We start from the raw sequence: 15,638 nt of genomic DNA, 5'->3' as shown, positions 1-15,638 counted from the left end.
GTTCTAGGTTATGAGAAAATAACAGTGAGTCAGAGAGACAGTGTTCTTGCCATTTTGTGAGTTTATGTTCTAGTGCAGTAAGCTCTAATGAATCTATCCTTAACTACATGGGACAAGATTAGGAACCCAGGCTGTGGAGATTGGAAAGAAATAGCACTTTCCTAGGAAGAATATTTAGACCTCTATGATTATCATCTCTGTGAAGGCCACTAATAAAATTGTCCTTGGAGCTAAGGAAGGCGTGGAGCTATCATAACCTTAAATTTTTCTTCAAGCTATGACAGTCTGTGGCTCTCTGCACACTAGCTGTATATGTTTTGAGTATTACCAATTCTCAAACTTGATTCTCTTATTTACAGAAGAGAAAGTAGAATATTTGCCTAGTTAGTCTCACAGACTGAAAGTGAGGAGCAAATGACATTTTACACACAGGACGGCTCTGGAAACTTAAGCATCTTCCACCTAAGAGTGGTTAGTACTCTGAAGATGATAGCACAGTGACCAAATGGAATCACTGCTTTTGTGACTCCATTGAGGGGACTCTCTCTCTTGTCTTTTGGAGCAGAGTGGAGACATTATTTCTCCTGGGACTCAACAGGGTTCACATGCATCTTTACTGTAATGACTCACGCTAGGGAAGATCAACCAGACTCAGAAAGCCAAGGACTGCACATACTCTCTCATACATGGGAGCTTGGGAGAAAATAGCAAAGAAAAAGGACCCCATAAAAATGTAGTAGTTAGAATAGAGTAGTTGGAATGGAAGAGAGAAAGAAAGAGGGAAGGGAAAGGAGAGGTGTGGGGGAGGAAACAAAGTTATGTGCACGTGTGAATGCATTGCTATGAATCTCACTATCATGTGATACATTCATATCACGTATGGAGAGGGAGTTAGGGAGGAAAAGGGGAGTGATGGGGAAGAACATGGATTAAAAATGTTATGTGTCTCCATGAATATATCACTACGAATCTCACCATCATGTGCACTTAGAGTGCACTAATAAAAATTAACAATTAAAAAAACCTCTTAATCCACGATACTCACAATAAATGTCCCCCAGTACGGATATCCTGTGAAGAAAACGAGGGGAAATATTTGGGAAAAATCAATGTAACTAAATGCAAAGATAGTTCCAAGGCCACCAATGATCAGAGCAAGCAGGATCTGGACAGCCTGTGAGAGACAAGGCGCAGAGGTTACCAGCGTTCTGCACCATGGAACTCTACCCTCCCTCTGAATGTCTTTATCTCTATTCACCAACCACTGCCAGGTAGCCAGGAGGCCCAGCCTAAGTGTCTTTAACCCCATCATACTGTCCTGAGTCCTTCAGTGCCTCAACTTTCCTCTAATGGCTTCTCCACTACCAGGGAGGGGCCAACACATCCTGAGGTCATGTTCTCAAGAGGATATTTAGAAAAATCATACCAATTTCCTGCTTTCTCTCTGCTAGGACTCAAAGACCAGTGCTACCTCCTCACAAAATAGATCTGGGCTTTTTTTCTCGGGGTTAGAGGAATTATTTAACCAGAGTTCAATGTTTTATTTCTCAAAGTTAAGCCTTTAGGAACACTTTTAAGACTTGAGCCAAACTGTGTGTTTCTAAGAGCTTTTATTTGTCTTATTTATCAAAGTACATTGTTTACACAGTGGCTCTTCTCCTAATTATTCCATTTTTTTATAAGCAAATGACTTAGAGTACTACTTTTGATTTAATAAAAGAATATATGGCAGATGATGGGGAGTGGAATCAAGTCCCTCCCTGAGAATCATTGCACAATGGTATCTCTGCAGACATACATGGAGAAACAACGTCTTTCCTCTTCTCTAGGAAGACCCATGAATGGAGAAAACTTACCCCCAAGACTTTTGGCTCTCCCTTGAGGAAATCCAACAGAGAGCCATGAGGCCCATAGGGAAATGCGGCCAGTATATTTTCATGTGATTGTACAGTGATGACTGTGGTCTCTCTTTTATGCTGGGATGGTAACTCCATGATTCAGTGGCAAACTCTACTAAAAGAATGAGTGAGTGGACATTACAGCCAAAAAGCATGGTCCACTTCACCCGAGCCACATGGAGTCCATAGCAATGAGGGCTTGGTGGTTACTTAGTGCTAGAACCACAGAATCTCAGTCAATGAGTCATAGAATTCTACAGTTCTAGAGCACTCCTCTCCCTGGATCTTCCTGGAGAAGAAAACAATTTTCCAGAAAATTTACTTTCTTATAAATTTGTTTATAAATATAATAACCACAAAAAGAGATGGTTTACTAAAAAAAAACTTCCTGGATTTATGTCCATGAAATAAAAATAAACTAAATCTTACTGAATATCTACTGTGTTCCAGGCACATGCATTAACATTAATTCTTCTAACAGTCTACAGTGCTGAAAAGGAAGAACAGAGAGGTTAAGTTCCTCAAGGTTATGTACTGAGAGAGAAGGTTAAGACAAAAATCTGCTCATCTATCTCCAAACTCTAGATTGGAGCTATTCACTCATGTTTCCATCGTTCTTCAAAAGGACTTTCCCACTTTTAGTTGATGAAATGTCTGACTCGTCATCTAACCATGTTCTTGTAGTAGTATAAAAATCAACAGGGAGCTGCAACTCCATTTTTCCATCTTTTTGAAGTATTATTGACAAAAATACATACATGTATATATATATATATATATATATATATATATATATATATATATAATTACATGCAATGTGATGTCTTGCTGTATGTGTGCACCCTGAAATGACCACTGCAATCAAACTAATTGACACATCCATTAACCTACACCATTATCTCTTTTTCCCCTTGTGGTGTGAAGTTTTTACTCTCTTAATATTTTCAAGTTAAATGAAAACTCAACAATAAAGAAAATATGGGACCACATATCATTGTCACTTCTATAGATAAAATAGTAGTTTTCACAAAGACACTTAAGAACTAATTCTACTTAAGACCTTCTCTAGGTAGCCTCTACATGAAAATTAAAGCAGCATGATCTGCTCATTGGAATTCTTATTTTCACTTCAATCCTTTATGGTACTATATCTATTGTGATTTAATTATTAAAGCTTGGAGATAAATTCTTCCATACAACTAGAATCAGTTTTATCTTGAGTATTTCCTAGTGTGTGACAACCACAGATATAAGATTTCTCAAACTTTACACTACCGGCATTGGGAACCAATAATTCTCTGTTGTAGGTAGTTGTTCTGTGCATTATAAAATATGTATCTACACCTCAGTAGATGCTAATATGGCACATCCTTAGTTGTAGCAACCAATTTTTTTCTCCAGATATTGCCAAATGTCCCTTGTGGGAAAAATTATTCCCGGTTGAGAATGACTACTGTCTAGAAATAATTGAAGACTGTTTCCTCAATTACATTTTTATCCTTATGGAATATGTCTTTGTTTTTCATACCTGAACTTCAGCAAAGGAAGTATTTCTCAATATAATGTTTTTCTGCCAATGTGTATTCAGGTAAATTCGAAAGAGGAATATGACATTTTAAACAAATACACAAAAATTGGTGGGTCTGTTTTATATTTAAATTCTAAACAGAAAAGATAGACCATCAAATCAGACAGAGAAGCAGAGCCAGTATGGTATTGCAGCCACAGACTGAAAGCAAATTGCTTGTGACCAGCCATTGTGATTATTTGGTGATCAAAGACTTATAGTAGTTTAAGCATTTTTCAACCTGATATAATAATTTATTATTTATATATAGTTATTTTTCTGGTCTTCACTAACATTTTAGGGAATTGAATGGGAGTTTGGACTGAATAAATGATGGCAAAGACAACTGGCTTGCGTAGGGCACCAAGGGAAGTGTTTGAAATAAAAGATGCTGTGTTCTTACTCCATTTTCTATTAGTTTGGTAGACCAGATATTCTGAAGAACCTTTAAATTAATAGAAAAAGCCCAAAGCAAAATTAAAAAACAAATAGAAAGTAGGCCCTGGATGAAATACAAATTTATTGTATTTCTTGGATTATGGGAAGAAAGGGAGGCTCCAAGGCCCTGCAACCTGGGCTTACAATACTCACACAGATTTGCTGAAACCCCCAGGAAGGAGGAGTTGTGAATGCTTTAAGGTAGCTCATGGACTATAGACAATAGGCAGATAATGATAAGTAAATAACATATACAGTGTATCAGATGGTAGTGATTATTCTTAAAAATAAAGGCAAGTAAAGGTGAAATAAGATTGCAGTTTTGAGTATGTGGGAGGGGAAATTTTTTATGGAGGTGGAAAGGTGGATAAGAAAGGAAGCAGTGGTAATATTTTTAAATATTTTTTATTTTTAGGTTGACATGCTTATAGCCAATTGATTTTTGACAAAGGGGCCAAAAACATACAGTGGAAAAAAGGTAGCCCTTTCAATAAATCCTGTTGGCAAAACTGGTTAAACATATGCAAAAAACATGGGAAGAAACCCTACTTTCTCACCCTGCACAAGAGTCAATTCAAAATGGATCAAAGACTTGGAAATTAGACCAGAGACCTTGAGGCTCTTTGAAAAGGGCATAGGTCTAACACTGCAACACAAAAACACAGATAAAAGCTTTCTTAACAAGATCCCAAAAGCACAAGAAACTAAGAGGCGAATCAATATGTGGGATTGCATTAAACTGATTAAACTCTTAAACCACGTAGCAGCAGTGACTAGGCATGCATTTCCTAATAAAAAGAATGGATTTGAAAACAAATGACTTATAAGATAAAATAAATGAAAAATAATGTGACTTAACATGCAAAAGAAGGTGATTGGTGGAGAAAGGCTCAAGGATTACCCCAGGAGGAAGTCAAGGTGTGGATGTTCCTGAGATAGAGGGAGTTGTGACAGGGCACAGAACACTGGGTCCTTAGCAAAACCACCACAAAAACTGAAGTCCTGCTGGGCATAGTGGCGCAAGGTTGTAATCCCCGCGCTTAGGAGGCGGAGACAGGAGGATCGCACAGGTTCAAAGCCAGCCTCAGCGACTTAGGCTCTCAGCAACTTAGTGAGATCCTGTTTCCAAATAAAGTATAAAATAGGTCTGGAAGTATAGCCCAGAGGTAGAAAAGTCCTTGGGTTCCACCCCCCAGTACCACCAAAACAAAAAACAGAAGTCTAAGTTTGTGGGGAGCCATTAAGGCTTTCCCCTAAATTAATATTTCTGGCTCAGCTGACTTTCCTTCACCCAGAGTCAACAAGGTTTGTAGTCATGGAAAGTTCAAAGTAAAAGTTCTGGGAGAAGATCAGATGGTGATGGCATGAGGGTACTGATTAACCTATCTGTAATATATGTGCTTTGGATTGGTCTTTATTGTATTCTGGTGGTGGTAGCACGGGGATGTTGATTGACCTGTAACAGTATAAATACCTCTGGAAAAACAAGCCCAGCATCGTCGCAGGGGAGATGATATTGACCCAGAAGTAGGCGTCGGCCAGTAGGTCGGCGTGGGTGCAATAGAGAATACTGACCCAGGAGCAGTCATCGACCAGCAGAGATACTGACCCAGGAGCAGGGGTCGGCCAGTAGAGATAGTAGGCTGGCGCCCCCACCCACCACATTAGAATAAATATTCTGAGAATCAAATTCTTAGAGTTAAATTCTTCATCCTCACGCCTCTCTTCAGAACCCATATTTTTGCCGGCTGGCTCCGACATAAGTTCCCAGGGAGGTTCTTGCAGTACACTTCTGTGGTCAGTCTGGGCTTGTGGAGAAAATCGGGCCCTGATGTTCTCTGTTATGTCTAGTTAGAACCCACAGCGAGGTCTGCAGTAGAGTTTCACAGCACAGCTTTAGTATAATTCCTTCAGGGATAGGAAGATGTTAAGAGAGGAAGACTGACCAAGAACAACCAACAACAGAGTTATACATCTTGAAATCTTTTTTTTTTTTTTTTTTTTTGCTTCATTTCTCTGCCTCTTTCATGTGCTGGATAGAATAAGAAAATATTCCTCTGTTTTCCTTCACTAGAACTGACCATCCTGGCACCTTGCTCTTGTATTTTCCAACTTCTAGAACTGTGAGAATTGTATTTCGGTTGTTTAAGTCGCCTAGTCTGCTATTCTCTTACAGCAGCCTGAAAGGCTGAGACAATCTTGAAGGATCTAACTCTTCATAACCTCTACTCTTATTTTATTTGGAAGCTCTTTCCATTTCTTGGCTACACTCTGACCTCTCTGTGGTCTTTCTTCATTCTACAGACTTAGATGGAACACCCTCTGTGTCCTCATTCTCTTTCCACTTGTGTTCCATGTGCATTCAGCAGCTCTTCAGCTAAATAATCCAACCCCAGGACGTCTCCTCTGTATTCCTAAGACCAGATCTTTAGTGTGACAATGTTGAGGTAGTGCGATCTTTAAGAGGAGGGACCTAGTGAGAGAAGTTTAGGTCACTGGGTGCACTACACTCAGAGGAGATTACAGTAGTTCCTATAGGATCATGGAATTAAAAGGGCAAGTCTGGCCCCTGTGTCTGTCTGTCTGTCTGTCTGTCTGTCTCTCTCCTCTCTTCATGGAAAATGAACCTCTTAAAAACACTTCCAGTACTATGTCATCTGCCATGTTGTGATATAACCATAAAGCTCCTCAGTAGAGCCAGAAAATTCTGGGGTCATACTCTTAAACTACCCAATCTATGAGCTATGTAAGCCTCTTTCCTTTACAAATACCTACTCACGGGTATTTTAACAATGGAAAATGAACTAATACACCCTTCCATGTAATGTAAGTATTGTTTTTATTTTACATATGAGTAATCTTAGATTCGAGGAACTGGTAAGATTAAATAATATATAATTACAGTTAAATTTGTCTTAATAAAAGACTAGGCTTTTTCTCTGATACTAGGTGCTTCCTTGACTTAAAAATTGTTATATTAATTATTGCTATGAAACCAATTTGTTGTTAATTTATGGACTTTCATGATTAATTTCTAACAGTGAAATTTCATATAAATAATACATTAAAGTTATATACAAAATTTTAACACACAGATATCTTTGAAGACAAAGGTAACCTGGAAATGTGTGAAATTATGAAAATGTGCTTTTCAGAAGGCTCGTAACTGCCATTGAATTAATTTTGTATATGTATTTGTCAGTTCTTCTTTTTGATAATCAATCATCTTTTATTAGACTCAAGTCCACAAAGCAGATTCTTTCTTGCCATCTGTATATACCATAGTACAAACAAATAAAAATAGATTTGGAGCCCCCATGAATGGAGGAAAGTTTCTACCCTACAAGAATTATAATTTTTTTCATGCATTGGTTTAAGCCCTTCCTAAACCTAATTCCAATGTTAGCTCATTCCACCTTGAAGAGTACTAAGTATACAGAAGTATTATTTCTTTTATGTACCCTAAAGTCACTTGTTACCACATTTTATTTTATTTATTTATTTATTTATTTATTTATTTATTTATTTATTTTTGTGGTACTGGGGTTCCTGGAAGCCCTTCTACCTCCGGGCTCCACTCCCAGACCTATTTTTATACCTTTTAAAATTTGGAAACAGGGTCTCTTAAGCCAGCAAGCTGGTTTCGAACCTGCGCGATTCCCCTGTCTCCGCCTCCCAAGCGCAGGGATTACAAGCGTGCACCACCACACCCAGCTTGTTACCACATTTTAAATAATTTTCCCCGCTTTTACCTATTTGAGGACTAACTTCCCATGCACTTCTTATAACCCCTTTATAATTCCTTTTAAATTGAGACTAAGTCATATAGTATACAGCTCACCATTTTGGAATTTTTTTATCGGTGCATTGTAGTCAGACATCTTACTGGTGCATGAGATGGTAGAGGCATACATGCACACATCACTTATTTAGTCCTTTCTCAATTCCTACGCCATTCCCTCCCTCCTCCTTCCTTCTCATGTTTGGCTTACTGATTGACTTTGATATGTTTATGAATGCATACAACTCATTACCATCTAATTTCAGATATTTTCTATCATTCAAAAAATAAATTCCATACCCATCAGCAGACACTCTGAATTCTCCCCTCACTCAAAACCCTGGCAACCACTAATCTGTTTTCTGCCTCTTTGGATCTATTCTGGACATTGTTTTTTCCTGCATGGACATTTTTATTTTTTATTTTTTCATTTCTGTAATAAAATACCTGAACTAACAAACTTGAAATAAAGCTAGCCAGGCATTGTGTTGCGTGCTATAATCCCAGCACTTGAGATTTCAGGTTCAAAGGATAGCAGGTTCAAGGCTGGGTGTGTAGCTCAGATGTCGAACACTGCCTGGTTGTCAATCCCTAGTACATTGTACCACACAAAAAGAAAGATATATTTATACTCAAAGTTTCAGAGATTTTATTTCATGGTTGGTTGTTGAGGTAGCATATCATATATTCAGCAAATTTAACAATAGATGCACACACTCATATACATTAGTCACAAAATCAGTTATCATTTCCGATATAAAAAAAGGAACTAAAGAAGGCCTTAGTTGAGATTCCCTGAACTGCAAAAAAAAAAAAAAAAAAAAAAACAGGAACCAGTAATTGTTTTTTTTTCTTTTTTTTTTTTTTTTTTTCAGAAATTCTCAGCCAGGCTTTAGGATTTAGCGAAATTGCCAGAAACGGAACAGAGATTTAAACAGAGTGATCTGTGGGGTGTGGAGTGTGGGAAGGTGATTGTGTCTGGGGAAGAAAAGCCTGAGGTCTTCCTCAAAGGCTGGCTCTCATCAGGCGCACGCAGACGATTCAGACTGGAAGAAGGTAAGTCTGAGACTTGCTTTCCTAGACTTTTCGTACTGGGTTTCATGAACTGTTTCTAGGGCTCTTTGGAATAGAAGAGGAAAAAAAAGATAAGGCTGCGTCACATGACACAGCTGTTATTCTGGATTGGGGTGTGTTGAGAGCACATGTAAATGTGCATTTGAGGGGTAGTCCTTGCTGCAGGGAATAAGGTCAAGGACCTAAGGCCCCCTGAAAGTCTAAGATGAGGGGTAGTCCTTGCTGCAGGGAATAAGGTCAAGGACCTTAAAAGTCTAAGATGAGTGCTGTGTAAGGTGCTTTAGTTACTTTTGTTTTCTAAATTTCTGGGCTATTAAAAACCATAATCAACATTTTAAATGTTTGGCTTTTCATCTCATGCACTCTTAATCCCCCTCCCTGTTACTTCTATAATTCAACACTTAAGACCTGCCACATACAGAATTAGGTAGTATTGGTGCAGGGTGAAGTCAGGCTTCCCAGTTTCATGCACTTAGACTGGTCCTGAGATAGGTTTGTGTCTGGACCTGCTTCTCCGATAATCTTTGGCAATATATACGCACCATCCAAGCAACAAATGGATGGGCTCATGGGGAGGTGTGCTAACAGAAGACACCTTGAAGATTCTTAGCATCGTGGAGGGCAGAAACAGGGGTAAAACTGTGCCCAATGCACTATCAACTCAGATAAGATAGAAAAGAAAACCAGAGAAGGGACATACCTATCCAGAATCACTCCAGCTAATAATACAAGAAGTAGGATCAGGTTCCAGATTTATTGGGTCATGTTTTAGGTTGTTGCCCTTCTCAGGTTACCATTTCTATATCAGGTAGAAACGAGCCATTCGGGTTTATCCCTCCTTTTGGATCTCTATTTTGTGTTTCCAAGGGAGATTCTGGTTCTTTACAGACTCTCTTTTATGTCTTTTTGGTGATTCTGACCCATGACTGAGATGCTAATCTGTAAATGCAAAAGCAAAAGTTTGGTGGTATAGCTGATCCACAATACGTTTGTAGTCAATAGGAGAGGAAAGGATGTTATCTGTGTTTCTTCATTTCTATACCGAGGGCGAAAATAAGGACAGTATGATTTTCACTAGACTCATGAATGTCATACTGTGGGACAAACTGACCCTCATATTCTTCCTCAACCTAGAAGAAATGTTTCTTAAATCCAGCTGATATTCTCTGTAGCTTCAGCTTTCTTGATATGTGAAAATTTGGACATTGATCTCATGTAGTAGACATTAATTTTTGTTCTTGGGGAACTTGTTGGTTCTGATAATTAACATATGAATTTTTATAATGAGGATGTCAGAAACACTATATGAATTTCTGGCCAGAGTTCTTAAGAAAGACATAATATCAGCCTAGAGTGCCTAGAACCTGCCCTGTATTACAGAGAATTATGGCAAGACCATCAAAGTAACATGAAAACATTATAATGTGTCCTGAGAGAGCTTACAATCTTAACTATAAATATAGAAGAACCATCAGTGGTATTTGATAAGATAGAACCTACATTTCCTAAATCCTCAGACTGAAGGTATGCCTGAGAGATCAAAGCAGAGGCTCCTTTGCATAAAAGATAATGAAGTCCACATTCAATTGGACTAAGAGTAATCATCTTTAGTTGCTTTCACACTTTCACTTTTAGAGCATAAGTAGGAAATAATAAATTTCTTAAGCCCTTTCTGACCATGCATTGAATAATGTTGAATAATCCATGCACAAGAGGGAGTTGTGTTTGAAAAGGTAGATGTTGGGGTGAGGTTTTTGCTTGTTCATATAGAGCAGACAGGGAAACGGAAAAATTCCAGCCAAAAAGTTCTTTGTGTATAGATGTCTCAATATAGAAACAAAATTGCTTCTTTTTGATAAATTAGAATAAGTCAAATATATTAGGGGCTTTAGAAATGAAAAGGAGATTCAAGATAAGGTTGAGGCAATAGAGGTGGACAGAAATAGCAGAGATTCTCTCATCAACAACTTAAAAAGTTTTAGCTATTTACTAAGAGTAATGTAATAGAAGAACCTTTTTTTTTGGTACTGGAATGGAAAACAGAGAATTTTACCATTTTATTTTGACGTACGTCCCTAACCCTTTATTTTTTTATTCCCAAACAAGATCTTACTAACCTGCCGAATCTTGCTAAATTGCTGAAGGTAGTCTCAAACCTATGATATTTTTTTCTTAGCCTCTTAAGTAATGGGATGGCAGGCTTGTACCACCACATCCAGCTAAGGGTGTACTCTAAAGAGTAGTGTTAAGAGGCTACAAGAGTAGGATGGTAACTTATTTTGATAAGGTAGGAGAAATATACTGAATGAAAAGTGGTTGTGCAGTATCAGAAGAACATTTCCTGAGTGGATGTAGAGGGCAGGTAAGAGAAGGTCTTGATGGCACACTACCAGGTGTCTAATGTGGACAATTTTTTTAATAAAGAAAGAACACTTGGAGTTCCATGGCTCCCTTATGGTTCTTGTTACCTTTATCTCCTTCTACTCTATTTTAGGGAACAATTATAGGGCTTGAAATTACATCTACGTAAAATTTTTTTGCATCATATCACTTTTTTGAAAATAAATCTTGAGGATAATGGGTGTATTTGTTAGCCTTTAGGCACTGTGAACAAACATCTGACAAGAACAACTAGAGAAGGAAAGATTTCTTTTGGCTCAGAGGAAACAACCCCAGTGATCTACCACCTATAGCCACACCCTATCTCTGAACCTTGCCACACTGGAAACATGTTTTTAACACGTATGCTTTTGGGAGAATATTTCAGATCTAAATAATAACAACTGAATATCTTCTACTTAGGTGTTTTAATGTTTGAAATGGAAATTACACTTTCTCCCTTCATGGATAAGTTGCTAAATGATCAAATTATGGCTGCATTATAATAGCTACAAATTTACAGGGGGCTCAGTTTTCCCAAAGAAAGTTGTACTAGAGTGTGTGGATGCCGGAGCCAGCCGGCAGAAGTACGGGTTCCGAAGAGAGGAGTGAGGATGAAATAATATAACTCTTAAGAATTAAATTCCAAATATGATTTATTCCTAAGCATAGAAGGATCACCAGCCAACTCCCGGGTCGCTATCTCTACTGGCCTACCCTGGGGCTTCTTCTCTAGTGGTATTTATAGTTTTTTGCTTTAGGTTACCCTGGAGGGAAAAATTCCAATGTCCGGGCAGGTCAAACAATACCCTGATGCAACACAAACCTAGTCTTAGCTCAGACAGAACAATATCATCATTAGCATTAGTAACCTTGAAGCTTTCAAGGCCCCAAACCTTGTTGACTCTGGGCGAGGACAGTCAGAAGTATGCTTTTAGTAAAGATAAGGGGAAAACCTTAATGGCTCCCCACATGTGGATTAAATTTAAGGCTAAAAAGAAGATCGACTATTTTATCCTATTCCTTCTCTCCAAATCTAGATTTTCGTGTTCTGCTCGTGATAAAGTCTATAGATAGGTCAAATATATATGAACAATAGCGTGTAACTCACCTCATAACCCTCATCATGACATATAAATATACCAGGCTCTGCACCTGCATCTGCATAATTTAGTATCCAGATTATTCCATGAAAGAAAAAACAGACACACATTATTCTTATGACCAACCTTAGAGACAAACCGCAATATAGAATTGAGCACTGAACACATGGCATCATGAGTAACACGCTCTGCTCTTTTATATTGGCCCCGGCCTGGTTCCCCACCTCCCCACAGATGGGAGCAAGCTGGAACAGAAGATTTCAGAAATAAAGTTCCTCTCTAGCATATCTTTAGTGATAGGATGTGTTACAAAAACTTTTATGTTTTCTACTTAAAGCCAGAAAGTGAATAATGGTAGAAAAAAATAATAGCTTTTACTACTCATTGAGTATTAATTATCTGATGTGCACTGGCTTAAATGCTTTACATGTAGTATCTCATCATCAAAGTCCCATAGTTACTGAAGAACTGTTTTGTTTGAATATTTATCCATTGATCAGTTATAATTAGGTTATTTCTATCTTCTGGCTATTATAGATAATGCCATCAAGAAAATTTATATGCGATTTTTGTGTGAGCATTTGTTGTCATTTCTCTTGTGTAGATACCTGGGGGTGGAATTACTGTGCAGCATGGTAGAGGTATTATTTGGCATTGTGAGGAATCACCAAACCTTAACAAAGTGGCTGCATTGATCCACAGTCTGAACCTCTGTATTTGAGGGTTCCAGTTTCTCCGTATCCTTACTATCCCTTGTCATTATCCTTTCTGTTTCTTCATTCTTTTGGGTCTGAGGTGGTATTTCATTGTGGTTTTAATTGGCATTTTTAAAAATTACAAATGATGTTTAGAATTTTTTAGGTACTTAGGCACATGTGTATTATTTTGGAGGAATGCTATTAAATTATTAAACTGGGTTATTTTTCATTATTATTGTTGAATGGTAAGACACTTTAATATTTCTTGTGAAGGATATGAATGCCTTAATAGATACAAACTTGCAAATATTTTCTTCCACCGTAGGGTTGTAATTACTTTTTTCATTCTGTCCTTTGATGTAGGAAAGTTTTCCATTTTTATGCTGTTTGATTTGTCCATTTTCCTTTTATTGCTTGAGCTCTTTTCATATCTAAAAAAACCATTGCCTAATACATGCCTAATATAGGATTGTGAAGATTAAATGCACAGTTTTTGCAATACTTTTATCGTTTTAACTTTTTTCATTTAGGTCTTTGCTTCATTTTGAACAAAGTTTTGTTTGGTTCTTTTTCATTAAATAATAGCCATTTTGTCTCTTGTGGCCATTTTTGACTTAACTTTGTTTCAGCCACTATAAATGCATTAGTATTTTTAAAGTTATTCATAGAATTCCTCCTTTTAAAGATTCTGCATGGTTCTTTCTATATCTGTATATATCTCTTAAATTTCGCATTTAGAACATGGATTGTTTTTCTGCTCTCACCGAATTGTCTGAATTTTTTTTTGTATCTCAGAATGTTTCCTTCAAACCATTAGTTTGAATTCTTTTGCTGCCAATTCATATGTTTCTGCTTCTTTGGAGTCAGTTATTGAAGAATTAATGCGTTCCCTTGATGGTATCTTGTTTCCTTGTTTTTTTTTGTGTGTGTGTATCTTGTACACCTGCACTGATGCTTGCACATCTCATGGAGAATTCATGTTTTCAAAATTTTGCAAAGTGGCTCTTAGGTGCAGCCTTTCTCCTGCGTGAGTCTGAGAGTGCCCCCTGGGCAAGGTGAATTTCACTCTGGCTCTGATGGACCCAGTGGTGCAGGCTCCGTGCAGTTTCTTCAGTTCAGCTCAATATCAATGGTAACTCTAAGTGCCTCAGTGGCCTCAGTTCCAAGAGTGTGGTGGCAACAGTGGGATCACAGGCCATTAAGGGTCCTCAGTGACAAAGACTTTGGAGACCTCCTGTTCTTGTTTTCCCCACAGTACTCTTAGCTGAGGTATTCCCCCTTTGGTCTTAGGTCTGACATCAGCCTCAGAGAGCCTCAGTGGTGCTGGGAACTACAGCACAGCTGCTCACAGCTGCTGTGGAGTTGGAGTCTTGAGCTCACAGTCTTAGAAAACTACTTTAGAACTCTTGGGTTTATTTATTTATTTATTTATTTATTTATTTATTTTTGCGGGTTTGGGGATGGAACCCAGGGGCATTTGACCTCCGAGCTACATCCCCTGCCCAATTTTTTATTCTTTATTTTGAAACAGGTTCTCACTGAGTTGCAGAGGGCCTCACTAAGTAGCCGAGGCTGTCCGCGAACTGCGATCCTCCAGTCTCAGCCTCCCAAATGCTGGGATTACAAGCGTGCGCCACCACGCCCGGCTCTTGGGGATTTTTAGACAAAGGCTCTCTCATAAAGGCACCACAAGTAGATGAAGATTTCCCACAAATATGGGTTCTGTGGTCCTGAGGCACAGCCTAGCAGCTTAGATCCAGAGGTCAAGGATGGAACTGTGACTCTCTGACTCTGTGGGGGTGGGGGGCGTTACCTAGGATCAGCATGACTCATGAAATAAGGAGTACTCTGAAGGTCTGGGCCTTGAGGAACGATTTGGACATCCTAGTTGGGTCCCAGGATGAACATGGTGCAGTGACAACTTGGTGCCGCACCCAGGGGATGTAGTATACCACACACTGGTGACTCCGGTCCTTGTGTTGGTGAGGCATGGCAGGAGCCCAAGCTCTGCAAAGTCAGACACAATGGCAGCAAGGATCCAGGGAAGACAAGCCTCAGCTGTGGCTTGGGTCCCTGGGAGGCAGGAGTGGTGCAGAAATGAGTCCATTCATGGGGATGCATGCTGCCCCCAAAGCTCATACTGAAAGTTACTTGGTCCCAGGAAGTAGGGCATGAGGCTTTTCAGGCTGGGTATTGGGGTGGCACAGTTCAGGAAAAGCTCTTATTTCTTGGGACACGAGTCACCATATTGGATATATTTAGAAGGCCTGGAAAGACTTTGGTTACCCAGAGAATATGGACCCATTTCTGCTTGTGTGCTGAGAGGAATGAGTGTTCTAATTAGCAATGATTCTAATTATTACAAAGGTAGAAAGAAGGGACAGAAGAATAAAGCACCGCATCAGGGGGATGCAGGGGGGTGCCTGAAAATAAGACACTCCATTTTACCTGATATACAGTTGTTACAGTTTTAGCCCTTTCTCAGTTTCGTAAGAAAATGAAATTCTAATTCTACTTCTCCTCATTGCTTTTGTAAATGTCCTTGAAGAGAAGAATAAACAGTGATTTGGGGTTGTGTTCTCATAGATGCCTCCTGATCTTAAGTATTTCAATGTCATTCATATAATGTTTTTATTAAATATTAATTGTATTGATATTATTAATTTTTGAAAATTGACTTGCCCCTTTTCTTTCAATTTT

The sequence above is a fragment of the Muscardinus avellanarius genome (genome assembly GCF_963383645.1).
Source record: "Muscardinus avellanarius genome assembly, chromosome: 1".
Classification (NCBI taxonomy): Eukaryota; Metazoa; Chordata; class Mammalia; order Rodentia; family Gliridae; genus Muscardinus; species Muscardinus avellanarius.
Note: the sequence above shows the minus strand (reverse complement) of the source record.